Source organism: Balaenoptera physalus (genome assembly GCF_965194825.1).
Source record: "Balaenoptera physalus genome assembly, chromosome: 19".
In the NCBI taxonomy this organism is placed as follows: domain Eukaryota; kingdom Metazoa; phylum Chordata; class Mammalia; order Artiodactyla; family Balaenopteridae; genus Balaenoptera; species Balaenoptera physalus.
Genome location: NC_138900.1, coordinates 35,142,386 through 35,161,201, shown reverse-complemented (window position 1 = coordinate 35,161,201; position 18,816 = coordinate 35,142,386). Strand labels below are relative to the sequence as shown.

The 18,816-nt window shown below is 45.0% G+C and overlaps 1 long non-coding RNA gene across 1 annotated transcript in view; it reads left to right on the top strand.

The window, feature by feature from the left end:
- LOC309648989 overlaps nt 1-18,816 on the top strand; it is a 1,142,769-nt gene that overhangs the window by 550,137 nt on the left and 573,816 nt on the right. The window lies entirely within an intron of this gene.

Below are 18,816 nucleotides of genomic sequence, written 5' to 3'. Positions count from 1 at the left end.
TGAACCTGCGGTAGGAATCTGTCTGCAGGATTAATTCTACTTCAGGAAGCAAAGTTCAGGGAAGGAGCGCAGCTAAACCCTGGAGTTCACGGCCTTTTCCTCTGCAGAGAATCTATCTGTGGCTAAAATAGAAACATCTCAGGACCAGTCTCCCTGACTCAGTTGTTGGACCTTAGGAAATAATATATGAACATGTGAACTAAAAGAGCCAGTATGGGACATCACTGAGTATCAGCAGAGATTCTTACCAGAATGAATAGTTACCAGACTGCACTGGACCGATCTACCATGTGCATTGTAAGATGTGTAGGTGCATCTCTAGCCTCTACTCATTAGATGCCAATAGCAGTTTCTTCCCCGGCCCCTACCCAGTAATGACCAAAAAGGTTTGCAGACATTGCCAAGTGTCCTCAGGAGGTGAGGGGGCAAAGTTGCCCCAGGTTGAGAACCACTGGTCTAAAGTAATCCCAAGAGGTTCTTGAACAATTTAAAGAGAGTATAGAATTCTCAAGAGGGAAATACTGTACATCTTGGTTCTAGGAGATGCAGGAGAAATTTATTAGGAAAAACGGAGTTTGTACAACAGAACTTTCTAGATATAAATATAAAGGGGCCTGGTGTATAGTCAGTGCTCAATAACACTTTAATTTCCTTGCCAGGCTCTGGCTCTTTTGCATGTCTAATCTTCCATGAGCTTTTAAAGATCCTCGTGAATGTGTACATGCTAATTGCAAAATTGGAAAGAAAAAGTAGAGGGAAGAAAAAGGGCATGCGTGTTCAATTAAAGACTTCTCATATAAAATGGTACAAAACCAAGACAGCAAAAGACATCATGGCTTCTTTTGCTTTTGTCAGCTCAATATTCCTTCCCTCCTCCTTCTAGGTATAGTGTCCGCCTTTTCTTTGGGGGAAGTGACAGCTTCAGACACCTTACCCAGTCTTGGCCACAGGGTGAGAACAGAAGCTAACCAAGGCCAATCAAAGTGTCTTTCCTAGGACTTTGGTTCTTGAGTAGAGGTGCACAGGGACGGATGTTTGGATTTCGGCCATAGTATTGTTGCCCTTGAGAAAGATAGGTCATGGCTGGGATCACCAGAGATGCTCTGGGTCTAGGTAGAAGCCCTCCCCCATTCCTTTTTCTTGCCTAAGTTAATGGAGCCCTGTCTCTATTTCTTGAAATTAAAGAACCTCATAACAGAGTCTTTAAAACTCAGAGTGACACAGATTGGACCAGCTTCCTGTAATGGTAGCTTTTTGAAATTAAATTCTATTCAACCGATTAGAAATATGTTGAAATCAATGACAAATACAATGCAAGTAAACTGAGTCAATTGCAAGGGAACTGGGGGTGGAGAGGGGGCAGGTAGTTTAAATGTAAAAGAGGAAAAATTAAATCAATATTGTCGGCACTGGACAATTGTAGTATGCATTCTACACAGAGAACCATTAGCATATTATCCTACTTGGGTTGGACATATCAGGGGGAGGGGTTCTTGTATTAGGGAGCGGAGTATGTAAATAGATACAGAATTGTTGCATCATAGAATTGACTTTGCTCAAAGCCAGCTAATCAAGTTTAGCAGAGATAGAGGAGAGAGAAAACTGTCAGCCTCAGTTTCTTCGTGCCTCTCACAATATGAGCATCTTGCCCCAGTGAGTGTGACTTCATATTTTTCACACAGAGCCCGTAAATGATTTCATCCAATGATCAGCTGGCAGAGCGAGCTGCCTTCTAGTGCTGGAGGGAACTCTAACAGGGTTGGACTTACTGAGAAGATGATAAAGAGTCATTGAAATGTTTTGGTTTGAAACCATTTGTAATTTTTGTTTTGTTTTTACATTTTACAGTCGGAATCCTTGTGAATTATACTTATTTGTCCTGGTGGAATGGCCACAATTGGTGTGTGCCCATATCCTGTCATCATTCAACTCTGCAAGCTGAAGGCTTCTTGAAAGGAAGACCTGATTCTCTTCCCGGGGGCTCTTTTTCTGGGAGTGGGGATTGGTGGGCTGTGAACCCCTCCAAGAGCAGCCTTCACCTAACAGCAGACAGGGAGTTGGTGGATAGAGCTCCCTCGCCTTCCAGAAGGTTTAACTGAAATGACTGTCCTGCTCTGACGTCCCAAGTTCTCAGTGGGACTGAGTCCCTCTTACCCACACTGACAACCCCCCTTTATTTGGCTGCCTTTCCTTTCCTGTCTCACTTATAAACCTCTTACTCTCTAAGTCTTATCTTGGGATCTACCTCTGGGGGAACTCAAACCAAGACTCCAGACGTTTTTAATATCTAGTATCCTCACCTCACTGCTATACTCCAAAAAGGAAAGCTCAGTGGTGCTTGAGGGTCAAAATCCAGCATTGTCTACCAAGCCATTTTCTCAACTAGAACTACGGATGCATGTTTCGAGGGCCTGCAAAATGTTTGAGACCCGAAACAAAAGGCATTGGTCCAAAATATCAAAAGAAATCTGCAAAACCAAATGTAATAGACATTTGATTAAATGTCTACCAAATGTAGTATGCAGTCAACTAGTCAACCCCAGCTCAAAGAGATTCGTGTGCAGCTGAATGTGAATTAGAACTAACACGGGGTGTGGGTATTTTTAAATGCTTGTAAGAGGTAGGGCAGAGTGTGAAAAGCATGCTAATGGGCTATGAATGTTATAAAAACTGTCCTGGGGGTTGAGACTGGAATCCGTGTGTCCAAGACAACACTTGGACTCTTCAAAACAGAGGAAAAAATGTCTTTCCTGCTCACCCTGCCCCCCCCTCCCAGAGTTATAGATCACTATCTGCAGACAGAAATCTTTTCTGGGGAGAAGATGTCACCAGCGTTTAGAATCCAATATTTGCCCTGGCTTTGTTCTGCCTTCGCAGGAATCCATGGTCTGCAGCAGTTCTGAGGGAGTCACAGTCTTCCCAGCCAGATTCTGACACCTCTGGGCCCCTCCCCCGTATTAGCTTTATATCCAAATGTGACTCAGAGGCTGGCAAGATTCAAGGTGATCAATGACAGCTCCAATCAAAGCCACCCAGATAGGCAGTGCACTCACGGCTCCTGATATAAAAGGTGTTTTATTTCTCATCCCTTTATTTTTGTCACTGAAAGAATGCTTCCCATGTGTGGATTAATTAAAGTGTAAACATTAAATATTGATTGATGCATTATCAGCATGGAGCAGTGGCCTCCCGTCTGATTGATTCCTGCGGTGATTTATTGTCATATTTGGGGAGTCATTTCGCTTGATAACCAAGAGGGATGGCCTGCTTCCCCCCTGCCACGTCGGCTCCACTCCCCTCTTTTTTTCCCGGTACCTCCTCTTATTCTTCTAGGTGACATCTGAGTTCCAATAACTAAAACATCTTCATCTTACTGTCGAGAGAAGAGTGTGTGGCCTGACATTTGTTTTGTGCATGTGTAGGTCTGTGTGTGTCTCCCAGGCAATTATCAAATCAATTAACAACAACACAGAAAATAACAAATCTACTTGCTTCTGTGGGATATTTCTGATTAACAGAGCTTGCCCCTCCAGAGCTCTGTGAAATATGATTATGGGCAAGTTCTGAGGAGAGATGGGGAAGAGTATAAAATGAAACAAAGAGAGAAAAATAAAACCTATAGGTCTACTCTTGTCATTTTTCTGAGGCGTGTTTTCACAATGGAACTAGAAAGTGGGGAGGAACTAAAGCAACCATTCAGATTTATAATTGGTTATAAGGCTCTATAGATATGAATAGACACACCACATGTCATCAGATTGACCCACACAAAATTGTGGTTTATAGAGGTCAAAAGTGATCAAATATTGACAATTTCATATGGCTCCACCTTACATTTTTAAAAATTTATTATTATTATTATTATTATTATTATGGCCACGTCACACAGCCTGTGGGATCTTAGTTTCCCAACCAGGGGTCGAACTCGGGCTCACAGCAGTGAAAGCACAAAGTCCTAACCACTGGACCGCCAGGGAATTCCCAAACTTACATATTTAAACTCCATTCTCAAGTAGGGTATGAGGATTATTGTTTATCCCGTTTTCAAATGAGAAAATTTGCCCAAAAGTGGCAAGTCACAGACAGCCACAATTTAGTTTGAGTTTTGGCATAAACGAGGCATTCATCGAAATGCTTTATAAAATTTCCTCATGGAAAACCTATCACAGTCTTTGAGGTAGTGCTATCGTCTGAATGTTTATGCCTCTCCAAAGTTCGTATGTGGAAATCTTAACCCCCAAGGCGATGGTATCAGGAAGTGAGGCTTTGGGGAGGTGATTAGGTCATTAGGGTGTAGCCCTCATGAATGGGATTAGTGCCTTATAGAAGGAGCCTCCAGAGAAATCCCTTCCTGCTGGCCCCCTTCCACCATGTAAGGTTAGAATGAGACATCTGCAACCCAGAAGAGGGCTCTCATCCAACCAGGCTGGCACCCAAATCTGGGACTTCCAGCCTCCAGAGCTATGAGAAAATAAATGTCTACTGTTTATAAGCCACCTCGTTATTTGTGATATTTTGTTATAGCAGCCTGAAGGGACTAAGACAGGTAGGCACTATCGTTTTACCCATTTTATGGATGAAGAACACAAACAGCAAAACAAGCCTTCAAGAGGTTAAATACCATTGGAGACCTTGTTGGACACAGAAGTTTAAAGATGTCAACATCCCTGCAGTATGTTTAGTTCAAGGCATTTGTGGATCGAGGGAGACTCCAGGGGCCCTGACTCCAGTTAGCAGCATGCATGGTCCAGTGGCCACACGGATGCATTGGAGACTTTCTCTCGGAAAGCTTCCTGTTTCCTGACTCCTTCCTCTTGGCGGGAGAGAAGGTGCAGGCACTGTCCAGAGTGCAGAGGAAATATCGATGGAGGGTGTTGGACCCCATTCCTTAAGTTGCTTTAAGAACAGGAGTCCAGAGTCAGGTCCTGCTTTAAAGAAGTGAGCATTTGATGCCTTCTTTGCTCCAGAAGAAAAATCCAAAGAGAATTTCCCAGTGGCCTCCAGCCACCAACATCCTGTCTAGATGATGTCCTCAGGGAGGTGAGAGTCTGGTCTCCTATGAGTTATCAGACTAATTATCAAAAGGAACTAGAAAAGGAAGCCAACACACTGTTTCCCCCTCTACCTCCCTGGAAATTCCAGCCGGTGTCTCAGGGTCCTCCGTCCCCACAGGACCCTGCATTTTATACTCATGTCTCCGGGGCCTTCCTGATGCTGCTACCATATTGTACAAATTGCATCACCCAGTAACATGCTTCTCCACATGGTCAAGAGTCTCAGTGAGTCCTCTGCTCTCTCCAGGACCTGTCAGATCTCCCACAACTCCTTCCACCTTCTTTGATTGGCACTTTCCAAGGATGATCTAGATAAAATAAAGCATGATTGGCCATTACAGAATGGCTATCTTCTTTAGAAAGCTTCATACTCTGCATAAGGGCAATATATAACTATGAATTATTGATTAGTGGAAAATGTATCCATTGGTGACCCCTTTCAGAAATTCTCCTGGTATAAACACATCCCACTATCATAAGACTTTTTTTATGAAAACATTCAACTGAAAATGTTTTTCTTCCTTTGCATGTGTGTGCGTGTCTACTGTGTCTTTGTCGTTATTGGTGGTGTTGTTTCTTCTCCAGCTTCTTGAGTTGAATGTTCAGTTCATATATTTTTAATCTTATGCTTTGATAAATCCATTTAAGGCTATAAATTGTTCTCTGAGTACTATTTTAGCTACATCCAAGGCCACATCTGGTACATGGTACCATTAATTTCTGAATAGTTTATTATTTCAGTTTTGACTTTGTAATCCAAGAGTTTATTTGGAAAGGTGTTTTTAAATTTCTAAGAGAAAAAAATTTGCAGCATATTTTCTAGAAATATTATCTCAGTAAATTCTAGGACTAACTACATTTCCTTAATTGTCCTTTTCAAGTCAATTTCATAGCTCTAAAAATTCGAAGATGCAGTAAGATTCCATTGGCATTATTCCAACCCTGTCAGGTAGACATAGAAGATGAATGAAATTCACAGGGGTTAGGTGGCTCTTCCAAAGTCACAAAGCTGAGAAAGGACACACTTTAAGGCCTCTTGACTCCCAGTGGACTGCTTGTTCCTGCCACGTTCAGTCCTTGTTCTGGAAAAAGTTTATTTTCTCAACAATATTTATTGAATGTTGAGCATATGTTAGGTAATATCCTAGGCACTGGGAGTGCAGCAATGAATAATATAGGCTGAAATCGCGGCCCTCCTGGGCCTTTGTATGGGGTGCTTACTTTCAGGATGGAGCCAAATGTGTGAAAACAGGACCTGGAAATAGCAGAGGGCCATGAAGTGCAGAGAAACAGCCACTCTGAAGTCAAGGAAATCAGCAAGTCCTTGTCATAAGAGCCAACAAAGCCATGTCCACTGGAATCTCAGTAATTCTTTAGAGTCACCTTGACCTACTCCCTGGAGTAGGTCAGTGATAGAGTTCCCTGCACAACTTCTCTCCAGAGTCACCCTTAAATACTCTCCCAAGACATGGTCTTCTTCCAGCCACCAGACATCTGCAGGACCCCTACCACACTAAGCACTTGTACCCAGGATCTCTTTTCATCTAAACCTGACATTTCTGCCCATTTTATAAAATTCACCCAAAGTCAGCAACCAATCCAAAGTCTGTATCTGACTCCATGATCAGTGCTCGTTCCAGGACCCCAAGGGTTTGGTTTCTTTGTTTTCTCCTCAGGAGGAGCCAGGGAAGAATTTATGGGTTGTTGGTTGGTCTACTGCCTTCTGTTATCTAGATGCACAAATCTTGTTCTCTCAATCTGGTTGCCATCATCATGTTCATCATCACCTCCTCGACGGGATAATCATCTTCATTGCTATCATCTCATGAGCAGCCAGGGACGGTGCTAAGCACTTTAGATCCATTGCACCCTTTAATCAGAATAGTTGTTAAAAGCAGGGACTGCGGAATGGAGCTCCTGGGTCCCATGCTGGCGCTGTTTTTTACCAGCTGGGTGAGGGTGGCACTGGGCTTAGTCTCTTCCCTGGTATTGCACAGGAAGTAAACGGCAGTCTGGTCTATTAGGCCACAAAACTCATGTTATCTTGCCTCCCAGAGCCTTCAAGCAGAACCCTTGAGAAAAGAATTCTAACATCCTCAAGGGAGCACAGGGTTCTGTTACTCCGCAGACCCACGGATGACATTGAAGGCACTTGAAAAGCGCACAGTTGTATTGGGAGCACATCTGGCATCTACAGGTGAAGAGGAAGAAATTAGACATATGGACCCTTTGGGATTGCAGGTGGACCTTGGGGGGTGGGCAGAGGCCAAGTTTTCTGGCCATGCAGAGCATTCCTGACTGAAAGTCAGATGACTTAGGGAGGACTCTGTTTTTTCCACCACCCGCAAATCTGCTCCCCTGGGGACCCACAAGGGTGGTTTGAGGTCTTGTCCTCAAAGAAGGTGTCCACCATCCTCACCTCCAACCTCTCCTTCAATAAGAGAACAGAATTTCTATCCACAGGAAGAATAATTCAAATCACACCCAATCTGACCATGCCTCACTCTTACTTATGGAAGTCGTGAAATCCAAAACTCTAATTCAAAAACATACAGGCACCCCTATGTTCATAGCAGCACTATTCACAATAGCCAAGACATGGAAACAACCTAAATGCCCACTGACAGATGAATGGATAAAAAAGATATGGTATATATATAGAATGGAATATTAAAAAAGCTGTGAAAAAGAATGAAATAATGCCACTTGCAGCATCATGGATGGACCTAGAGATTATCATACTAAGCAAAGTAAGCCAGAAAGAGAAAGACAAATACCGTATGATATCACTTATATGTGGAATCTAAAATACGACACAAATGAACTTAACTACCAAAGAGAAACAGACTCACAGACATAGAGAACAGACTTGTGGTTGCCAAGGAAGAATTGAGAGTTTGAGCTTAGTAGATGCAAACTATTATATACAGAATGGATAAACAACAAGGTCCTACTGGATAGCGCAGGGAAGTAGATTCAATATCCTGTGATAAACCATAATGGAAAAGAATCTATATATACATACATATGTTTAACTGAGTCACTTTGCTGTACAGCAGAAATTAATACAACGTTGTAAATCAACTGTACTTCAATTAAAAACAAAAAGTCATGAAATCAAATAGCCCCATTTCTGACCTCTACTTAAGAAATGGGGCTTGAGAGGGCGACATTCTGATGTCAGCATTCAGTGAGTTCAAAAACAGTGTCCACATGGCTCAAGGACGATCTGGATCAGAATACACACAAACTGGAAAGGTATATTCTTACCAACATCAACCTCGGACGGACAATCCCTTCCTCTCAGGACGGAAAATTCTGACATCCCGGTGGTGGTGTCAGATGCTTCCTCTGTGGACGCATCTCAGACTAACTCAGTGCCAAGTCAAACTGCGGCTGCCTTGATTAAAAAAAGAGGGTTCCTAGGAGGGGAGAGGGGTGAGGGCTGCCTTCCACACTGTGCCAAGGAGCCCCGCTTCAACACAGACATTAATTCAGAGACAATGGGATACTGGAAAGTCGCTCCTGTGTGGCAGAGGGAGCTCAGAGTCTTGACAGAGCAGGAACCAGATAAAGGAACGCAGAAACAATATGTTTGAAAGGCCAATGGAGCTTTATGGAAACATACTTTATGAAATGGCATGAGACTCCCCTTTTATACAAAAGCTGTATCTGTAGCAAACTACTGGTCTCTTATACACTGTCCAGAAGAAATTATAATCTGAAAGGAAAAGCATCTAATATTTTACTTTTCCTGCCCCACCCAACATTGACACAAAAGACATCCTCGTCACACAAGCTCCATAATTCTACTTGAACTTGGACCCTCTTATCATGCAAGCTTACCTAGTGTTCCAAAAATGAGGGTCTGGAAGAGAAAACTGCATCATTTCTTACAAAAATGGCTTTCTGATTTTTTTTTTAATCAACCAGGACAAGTCATCTCCTAATGTTGGTGTGTTATTTCCTGAAATTGTATATAATGGGTTTAGAAAAGTTTGGGGGGGAAAAAAGAGTTTTGAAGTTTACTAAATGCCCACCATCTCCATAACCACTCAAATCAGGCTATTTTTTGTAATTCCTTTAAATTAAATATCTTTGATAATAAATCCAAATTAGGGGACAATAAATTTTATAACTTCTAGTCTGACCAGTGACTAATTATATATATTCTAATTAACTTCAGTTTCCAACAGAAGGTATTTATCTTAATAATCAGCCCGTATACATTAGCATATCTTAAAGGGATTTGTAAAACAGCCTTTACCATTTGAAGAGCCAACTAAGTTTCCTCCCCTGGTCTCTGAAAGGGTGCAGAATCAGAAGAGATAGAATTACTTTGAAAAGAAGTTTGGACTAAATATAAGTTGAGAAACTCAGATTATAGGCATAAAACCCTGACTTAAAAATATTTATCCTAAATACACCCTCTGACCATCACTAAAGAGCCTTCAAGTTCTAAAAATCTACAATTTCCACAAAACTGTTCAAAAGATCTCTAACCCTGCTAGGCTCTTGTGAGTGCAGCCTTCAACATTTTGGGTTAAGGTTTGAACTTTACTGAAAAAAGACTGTCAGATTTTTCAGGAAGCCTCTGATCATTCTCTATAAAAATCAACAAGAAGGGGCTTCCCTGGTGGCGCAGTGGTTGAGAATCTGCCTGCTAATGCAGGGGACACGGGTTCAAGCCCTGGTCTGGGAGGATCCCACATGCTGCAGAGCAACTGGGCCCGTGAGCCACAACTGCTGAGCCTGCGCATCTGGAGCCTGTGCTCCGCAGCAAGGGAGGCCGCGATAGTGAGAGGCCCGCACACCGCGATGAAGAGTGGCCCCCGCTTGCCGCAACTAGAGAAAGCCCTCGCACAGAAACGAAGCCCCAACACAGACAAAAATAAAAAAATTCTTAAGAAAAAAAAAAAAATCAACAAGAAGAACCCACTTTGGTGGTGGCAGGATGGATACCACTGATTTCAGTCCTGTGCCAGCTCTTCCATTCATTTTAGAAACTTAATTACTTCTCTGGCCTATAGTCGACTGAGATCTTGGGATTATAAATAAGGCCAGGAGGGCCTGCACTGGCTTTCTGAAGCCCAGTTGTCTGACGGCTTTTTTGTAAGTTTCAAAGTTTTGCATTCTCGAGTTGCTATGGAGTTCAGGGGTGCAGTCTAAATGCTCAGGAAAAGGGCCCCATGGCGCTCCCCCTCCCTGCCTGCAGCTTGCGTTCCTTAGACACGATGCAAACCTCCTCTTTGGGCTTTTTCTCTGGTGCTCAGGAGTCTCTGGGGTGAGCAGTTAAGCCTTTTGATACAGCTGGTAATCCCAGCTCTGACCATTATCGCTGCATTTTCCAACTATCCCTGGGTAATTGTCCAAGGGACTTAGACAAGTCGGACCAGCCAAAGGCACCATGAAGGTCAAACCACAATAGAGCATGCCCTGATTTTATCCAGGAGATTGATGCTCAAATCACCTTGATTTCGATTTGGCACCAGGGTTATAAAATGCACTTGCAATCACCGATAACACATAAGCTCAGGCCCAAGAGTGGAACACTGTATTTTACACCCTCTGTGGAGTTTTCCTAATGCAACCATAAATCAGCCCACAAAGCAGGGCGTTTGGTCCATGCTTATAGACACAACAGCCAGAAACCCTGTGTGCATGGGGAGGGAGACATCTTGGGAACTCGGGAAGGGCTTGGACTCTTTAGCTAATGTCAGGGCCACCCAGATGTGAACTTCAAGGGGGGACAGAGCACAGTGGGGGCTTTAGGGGAAGCCACACAGGATCACCCAGTGAGAAGTATATGCACGTGTCCCCATGTGCACAAACAGATTTCTGAGCACTTGAGCAGAGATTCAAAATCTTGAGGTGGGAGAAAGAAGTACAAAATAGAAAGCAAAGTCTTGCTAACATACACGTGTGTAACAAAGAGGGAGAGAAAATAAGCAATTCAATCAGAAAATCACACAGTTTGCAACACTTTTGGCAGTAGCTACAACATCCTTCCTACAGTGTCTTTCCCGCCTGCCTCCATGAAAGGCTGACATCAAATTCATATTTTTTTTAAAAGAAAGCAAGGCCTTTAAATACTTAAAAACTCACAGCAGCAGTCAGCATAGTTTATATAACCCTTTCATGAAGTGCCCCGAGTGGGAGGTTTTACTAGACTTGGGATGTTGAATTCAGTATCAGAAAAGGAAAGAAGCAGCTGGTACCTCCAGGCCCATCATCCCCTTGGCATGGTGGCCTCTGGCTGAAGTTCAGCCCCCAATTCTGCTTATGGAAACTGCTCTGCTCCCCCAATCTTCCATCCCTCCCTAATCTCCCCCCACCATCAAACCACTTGTGGGAGTTCAAGCCAGCAGGCGTCTGGCCTTGCTCGGTCGGGGCAGCAGGAATGGGGTGGGAAGCAGGGGGGAGGGAGGGCATGGTGGGGCAGAGTCCAACATGCTTGGTTGGGAGCTACAGAGGAAGAAAAGACAAAATCTAGGTCAGAAAAAAGAGAGAGAGAGTAATTACTTACATTATTTTTTCCCAACATTTTTATTCTTCCAGAGCTTCCAAACTTCTCCACACATCTAAAGCAAGTAAGAAAACAGCTAATGAAGATGATTCCCCTGCTTGGGGTGACACAGATCACCCGTTCTCCCCCAAATAAAACAGAAACAACAGGCTGAATTTGTGGAAAATTTTACTCTATCTCATGCAACTGGAGTTTCCTTCTGTTTAAAGAAAATCTGCTTCAAATCCTTCACATGTTTTAAGCCTTTTGTAAAGTCTCACATTCGTAGTTCTGAATGTCTTTTAAGAGTGAGCATGATTTAGGCTTGAAGTTGAAGAAACTGGAGAAACCCATCCCTGGTTGTAAGTAAACTTACTTGTAAGTAACCCCATAGGGTAGTGTTTGCAGAGCAAAAGTCTGTTTCTTTTTTTTTCTTCTGGCGAATTTAGCATTTTTTTTTAATTGAAGTATAGTTGATTTACAATATCATGTTAGTTTCAGGTGTACAGTGCAGTGATTCAGTTATAAATATAGATTCCTTTTCAGATTCTTTTCCTTTGTAAGTTATTACAAAACACTGAGTATAGTTCTCTGTGCTATGCAGTAGGTCCTTGTTGGTTATCTATTTTATATGTAGTAGTTTGTATACGTTAATCCAACCTCCTAATTATACTAAGATAATCATACTAAGTGAAGTAAGCCAGACAGAGAAAGACAAATATCATATGATGTCACTTATATGTGGAATCCTAAAAAAAAACGATACAAATGAACTTATTTCCAAAACAGAAAGAGAGGCACAGACATAGAAAACAAAGAGGAAAGAGGTTTGGGGGGAGGGATAAATTAGGAAGCGTGTTTCCTAACAGACTATCATTCTATGTTTTCCTTTTTCTTTTCATTAAAGTAGAAAACACACACACATACCCCTTTTTTAAAAAAGAGATTTTAAAACATGCTTTCTCTGTGATATCTTATCAAGTAAGAGAGTAAGTTACCAAATGAAAAATTGCATTGAGTTTTAAAAGGGAAAAATCCTACCAATTCTCAAAGCTCAAGTCTTGAAGGTAATTTATGTTTATGGTATCTGGCTTCATTGTATACAAATTAAACTCTCCAACAGTTGTATACAGTTTAAACTGACACAAAACAAAATGAAAAGATAAGAATAAAAGGAAACTCCCTGCTGCACTTTGCCCCAGGTCACGGTGTCAATTTGAAATAACAAAATGGAAAGAAACAAAGTAGAAATCACATTCTCCTTCTCACAAGGCGGAGGCTGTGCTCGGTGATTAGAGAGAGAAACCCAAACCCCTGGCTGTGCAGGTGCCCATCACCCTTCTGCACAAGGTGAAAGGTTTGCGCGCATGTGCAGAACGGGCCACCCCAAACCCAGGAACAATCGCGCGCATGCGCAGAACGGGCCACCCCAAACCCAGGAACAATCGCGCGCATGCGCAGAACGGGCCACCCCAAACCCAGGAACAATCTTCTCACCGAGGGTCCCTTGGCCAAGTGGACACACTTGGGGTTCTTCCTTCTGCTTCCAGGCCAGAGAGACCTTTCTGGATGGTGGCCCCCAGATTGAAAAGAGAATTCGGAGGAGCCCTATGCCGCTTCCTCCTGGGAGTCTGGACAGCTACACGATTCCCCAGCCGAGGGCCAGGAGGCTGACCTGCTTATAAAAAGTGTCACCTAGAGCTGGAGAGGCTGTGTGCATCCTTCAAGGTGGTGGGAGGTGGGAAGGTGGGAGGTGGGAAGGAGGCAGGGGCTTGTGTGGGACCATCCTGGAGACCCTCAATGCAGGCTGGGTTTTACTGTGTGTCCTTCGTTTTCTCATCAACTTCTCTGGGTGATTGGGGGACCTGATCTAACCTCATCTGTCACTGCTATGGTGAGCTGTGAGGCCTTGTGTGTTAACCTCTCCGGACCTCAGTTTCCTCTCCGGGAAAGGCGGTGATGTCCCGGGGCTTCAGGGCTGGCCTGGGCAACCACTAAGCTCGGCCACCTGCGAGCTCTGTGACAGGGAGGCGAGACCTCTGGCCAGCATCTCTACACACAAATGAGGGAAGAAATAGTTCCTATTGGTGCCATTGAGACTAGGCGGCTGACCGAGATAATGCTTGTAAAATACTTAGGCTGGTGCCAGGCACACAATAAAGCCCAAAGTAAAACAAGTTTGTTTGCATGTGTGTTTGTTTAAAAAAAAAAAATTATCCTTAAAAAAGGAGGTGGGGAGGAACTCAGCCAGTCTGAGTGTCACAAAAGCATGCCTCCCGTGAGACACTCTCTAATACATTCAGAAGACACACCAAGCGCGAATGAGCTCGATTCATGCCAGTTGTGTGCTCGTAAAGGTTACCAGGTTACCAGATCAAAAGGGGCCAGGAAGATGCACACAGATTTAGTCCTCCTTTCTGGGGGTTGAGACCTGAAAGTGCTGGGGATCAGAAAAGGCAACTTTTCAAGAGGGCTTTACAAGAAATCAGGTAAGTGGCAACATGGCAGAGCTCACCAACAGCCAGGGGGTATGCGAGGCTCGCCATGAACTCCTGGTGACAGACAACATCACACGTCGGTTCCAAAAGTGCTGGATCAAAAAGCGTGTTGAGTGGTGAGCCAGGGCGGTAGCGGTGAATTCGGGGATGATGGAGACCCTGGTGATGTGGAACTCGTGTTTCTAACACAATATATTACTGTCTATATTGGCTTCAGATCTCAGACTAACCAAATGAACGGATCTGATCTTGTAAGTGGACATGGGGCCGCTGGAAAATTTCACCTTTGTATCACAGAGTTAATCCAGTATTCTTTACAGATATTTAGGCTCTTATATTCTTAGTAGTGATGCAAAGGTCTGATGGGGATGGGAAGGAGGCTTTGGGGGCTTTAAGGAGCCGAGGGCTGTATAGGATGGGTGGGAGCTCCTTCTCTTGCTCCTTCTGCCAGGCCCATCGGCAAGGACAGGGGGCCCCGTGCATGTCACACACCTCTGGTTCTCCCTTCTAGCGTTTGCTTCCTCGGGCGCATGCTTTTGCTGCATCTCTCCGGATGTGTGTGTGTGTGTGTGTGTGTGTGTGTGTGTCTTGCTCTCGCGCTCTCCTCGCTGGCATCCTCCAGCCCCCTCCCCTGTCTCTCTCTGTCCGCAGGACTCCGCACTCCCACAGACAACGTTCCTGATAATTATAGTTTATTGATTCTCCTGGTGTCTGCTGCCCCTGGCACTGTGTTCTTCATCTTAGTTGGGGCACCGTCTCGTCGTCCATCACAGCCTGCATTTCTCAGGAAGCAAAGTGCTGCGGATTCCAAGCCAGAGAGAGAGCTGCTGCCTAGACCAAGGCCAGGGAACCTCTCAGAGGTGGGCTTCGCCCCTCCCCCAGCTCCCTACCCCTCCCCTCAGCTAAGGCCCTGGGGGCTTAGTCAGGAGGGCAGCTGAAATCATCAGGAGAGCAGTAAACGTGTATTGACACTCACCGCATGCCAGGCAAGCTGTAAGTGCTGTTCACAGGCCGTCTCCACATTCTCCTACTCATCACTACAAAGTAGGCTCAGAGAGGTGCAGGGCTCGCCTGAAGTCACACAGCTTCTAAGTGTCACAGCCGGGATCTGTACCCTAAGCCTGCGCACACAGGTTCCCAGCTATCCCCTAAAAGGCATAGGACCAGTGAGGGGGGTGAAGCAGATGGTGTGAGCTGAAGAGAAAATGCCCCAAGATGCTGGGTAAAAAAAAAAAAAAAAAAAAAAAAATGTCCCCTGAGACTTGCATGACTGGCAGATTCCCCACCCATTGCCACCCAGAAAGAGAGGGTCCCCAGCCAGCTTGAGCTGGTGCCCCAGCTGCTGTCGGAGACGACCTGGCTCCCAGGCTGTTTACTTCTCAGCCATAAACAGGAAGGCCATAAAAGGGGCCCCTTTGGGTCAACCGCTCAGGGGTTTCTCTCTCCTCCTCCTCTTCCTTTTCCTCCTCCCCCAGTACGTGTCCCCAGGCAGAGGGAGTGTTTCCTTTAGAAGGCTGCTACCTCCCAAGTGCTTTGTCCCTTTGCTTCGTCTGTCTCCCCTGGGCTGGAAATTCCCACTGTGAAAGTCAGTGCTTGGTGAATAGGGGTAGTCCTGGAACCCCCAGGACACGAGGTGACAGTGACAGATATGCGAGGACCCCCCCCCCACCTCCAGTCTCCACTGCACCACCTACTTGTTGAAACTAATGGATAAGTAGAAATGACACATTTCCTGAAGAGAGAAAACTGGCATTCTAAAAGAAAACTGGGGAGAAAGCCTAGGATACTGAGAGGTGAGGAGAAAAGCCACAAAGGAAAAATTAGCCAGCATGTTTCAAAGAACAGTCTCTGTCACATTCTTTCCCAAGAGATTCTGGGAAAAGAAAAAGGGATTCCACAGCCAAGCAGGGTGCCATGTTGCCCGCTCGGAGATGCACGGTGCTCGTGGTTTATTAAAGTTCTGAGAAATTGCGCAAAGGGCCTTGTCTCATTGTGTGACTTGGTTCTCCAAACACCTTGGCCTCCAAGCTTCTATTTCCACTGACGGTCCATTTATTCTTACTGCATCTCACGCTCCCCTCTGTGCTTTGGGAACCTGCTGGTTACTGCATGAGGTCAGATGTTCTGGAAGCACACTAGTCTCATCTGACCTTGACTTTCCTTGTCAGAGCCTTCGTGTTAAGAGTCACGTGGACATGACCTTCCTTCTTAACTGCTCATTGTTTCATTCCGCAAGAACGTGCTGAGCCTCACAGACAAACAGCGGAAAAAGAGACAAGGCAGATGGAAATACCTTGGGCTCATCAGGGATTTATGAAGGACCTTTGAGTCCAAGCAGATCTCCTGTTTCCAGGAAGCCCCTTCTCTCTTTGACTCAATGACCCTCGGCCACATCCTGCTCAATCCCACAGGCTCACGGTGACCGTCAAGCTCCCAGGTATGCATCACACAGACGGATGAGTGTTTCCTCGAGGGGTATTTGTGTGTGAGGATGGCAGTGTCTTAGAAAAATTGGAATAACCCTAACAAAACATTTTCTACGTTTTTGAGTCCTTGAAACTGTATGTGACTCTCTTTACTTCCAGGAACAAACCCAAGCCCGGTCATCTCACTGCCTGAGACCTCTCCCCACTGGACACAGGCATCTGCCTGCAACCCCTCCTGCGCAGTCCTACCAGCCCTCAAAGGCTTTCTCAGACCGCTCTATCTGTCCCCGCCCCCTTTCTCTGTCCTTCTCTGCCTAACTCCGTCACTTCACACATACCTGTTACTGGCTTGAATTTTCAGCTGCTTTCTGTTTTTTTGTTTGTTTGTTTTTTAGTGAGAAGTTGGAGGGTGTAAGGTCCCAAACCGGTGAACCAAATCAAGCTCACTGACGTGTTGGTCTTGCCGTGCTCAGAAAAGAAAATGACTTCAATCAGCTGCCTAAGTATAATAATCAGGATTTCACATTAAAACTCTGGATTTACAGCCTCTCTTTTAAAAAAAATCAGAAGATCTGGCAACAATTGGCTCACATTCCTCTTTTACAACCGTCAGCTGGAGCTGAGTAGCAGTCTCTAGATGGGACAAATATCTTCAGTTTACGAAAAGTCCCACCCTTGCCTGGTGTCACTGGGAAATGGAGCCATTGACCCTGGTCCACCACTGGCTAGCTGTATGACCTTGCGCGAGTGACTAAACCTTCCTGAGCCACGATTTGTCATCTGGAAAATGGGAACAACAATAGTCCCCTACCTGTATCAGTGAGGTTAAGCTAGGAATGCTGTGGTTAAAAAAAAAAATCTCCAAAATCTTTGGGAATTAATTTAACACATTCTTATTTCTCACTCACGCTCTGTGTTTACTGTGGGTTGACACAGGGCAGGGGGAGGGGAGAGGATGCTCTAATCCCTGTAAAGATGTAATGACTCAGAGTCCCAGGGCAAAGGAGGGTCCGTCTTAGCACACACACCCCCATCTTCCGTTCAGGGACCGTGAACATCAGGGTTGGGGAGGAAAGTGGCGAATCACACACTGACTCTCAAAACTTCCTCTTGGAAGTGACACACATGAAGTTTATTCACAGCCCATTGACTGATGCAAGTCACGTGACCTGGCTAACTTCACGGGGGTAGGAACATACAACCCTAACCTTTTGCCGAGGAGGAAGAGGGAACTCGAGGCAGACTTAACCGTGATGCTTCAGAGCCCTTCTCTTTCTTGTGTGCCTTCCAGGACCCTGTACCTCATTTTGTATTGGTAACTTTGTATTCCTGTTCTTGAAGAAGGCCCCCAAATCATATAAGCTTCAGGCCCTACAAAACCTGGACCCACCTCTGGCCAGAAACATTTGTTAAGAGCCCTGACAACTTCCCCAAGACCTCATGGGCTTGGGGTTCGGATGAAGTGAGTGAACTCAGGCCACTTTCAAGACAGTGCCCCGCAGTGGGTCTGCACTCAGTCAGGGTTGGACTCTATTATTATTAGGACAAAAGTAAACACGCAGTTCTGACTCATGCTGGACACAACACACACACACACACACACACACACTACATTTGCTTGGTAAGGAACTCTGATTCATCAGGAAGTGATCATTAAGCAACATGGGGAATTGCCGTCATACGATGGCCAAGTATTGTGTGTGAGTGTGTGTGTGTGTGTGTGTGTGTGTGTGTGTGTGTGTTGGGGGATCCTTGAATGGAAAGTCAGGCCACCTGTGGTCTTGAAGGAGTCTTGTCCCTTTCCTGGACCTCAGGTTCCCGTTGTATCCATGGAGGTGGCGCTGGATGACTTGTCTGCTACATGATGCTAAGTTAGGGGCTGCAGAAGGGGTGGTGGCAGCACAGGAAGGAATGCTGCTTGTGGCAGAGAAAGCAGATGACTTATGCCAGCGGTCCCACCTCTGCAAACCACCCATCTGGGAGGTCAGCCCATAGACATTGTTCCTCTCAATATGATAAGCCCGTGTGTCTTGCTCTTAGTCATCCAAATGAAGCACCCCGCCATCCACTTCCAGCAGCCTCCGGGCACCCTGCTCCCACACACATTGTCACTGGCTCACAGCTCTGAGTCCATTTGCTAACAAGCTTTTCTGGTCAGAGACAAGGGATGAAAGCAAGGACCTTTCTGACGAAGCAGTCAAACCCTTTGCCGGATGTGTCCTCTGAATTATTTTTTTCGTCCTCCTTTGCAAGTTCCCAACTGCAATGTCTCCCAATGCTCACGTTTTTTTTCCTATTTGAAAGCAGGAGGAAGTAAAGGAACTCCCCCCTCA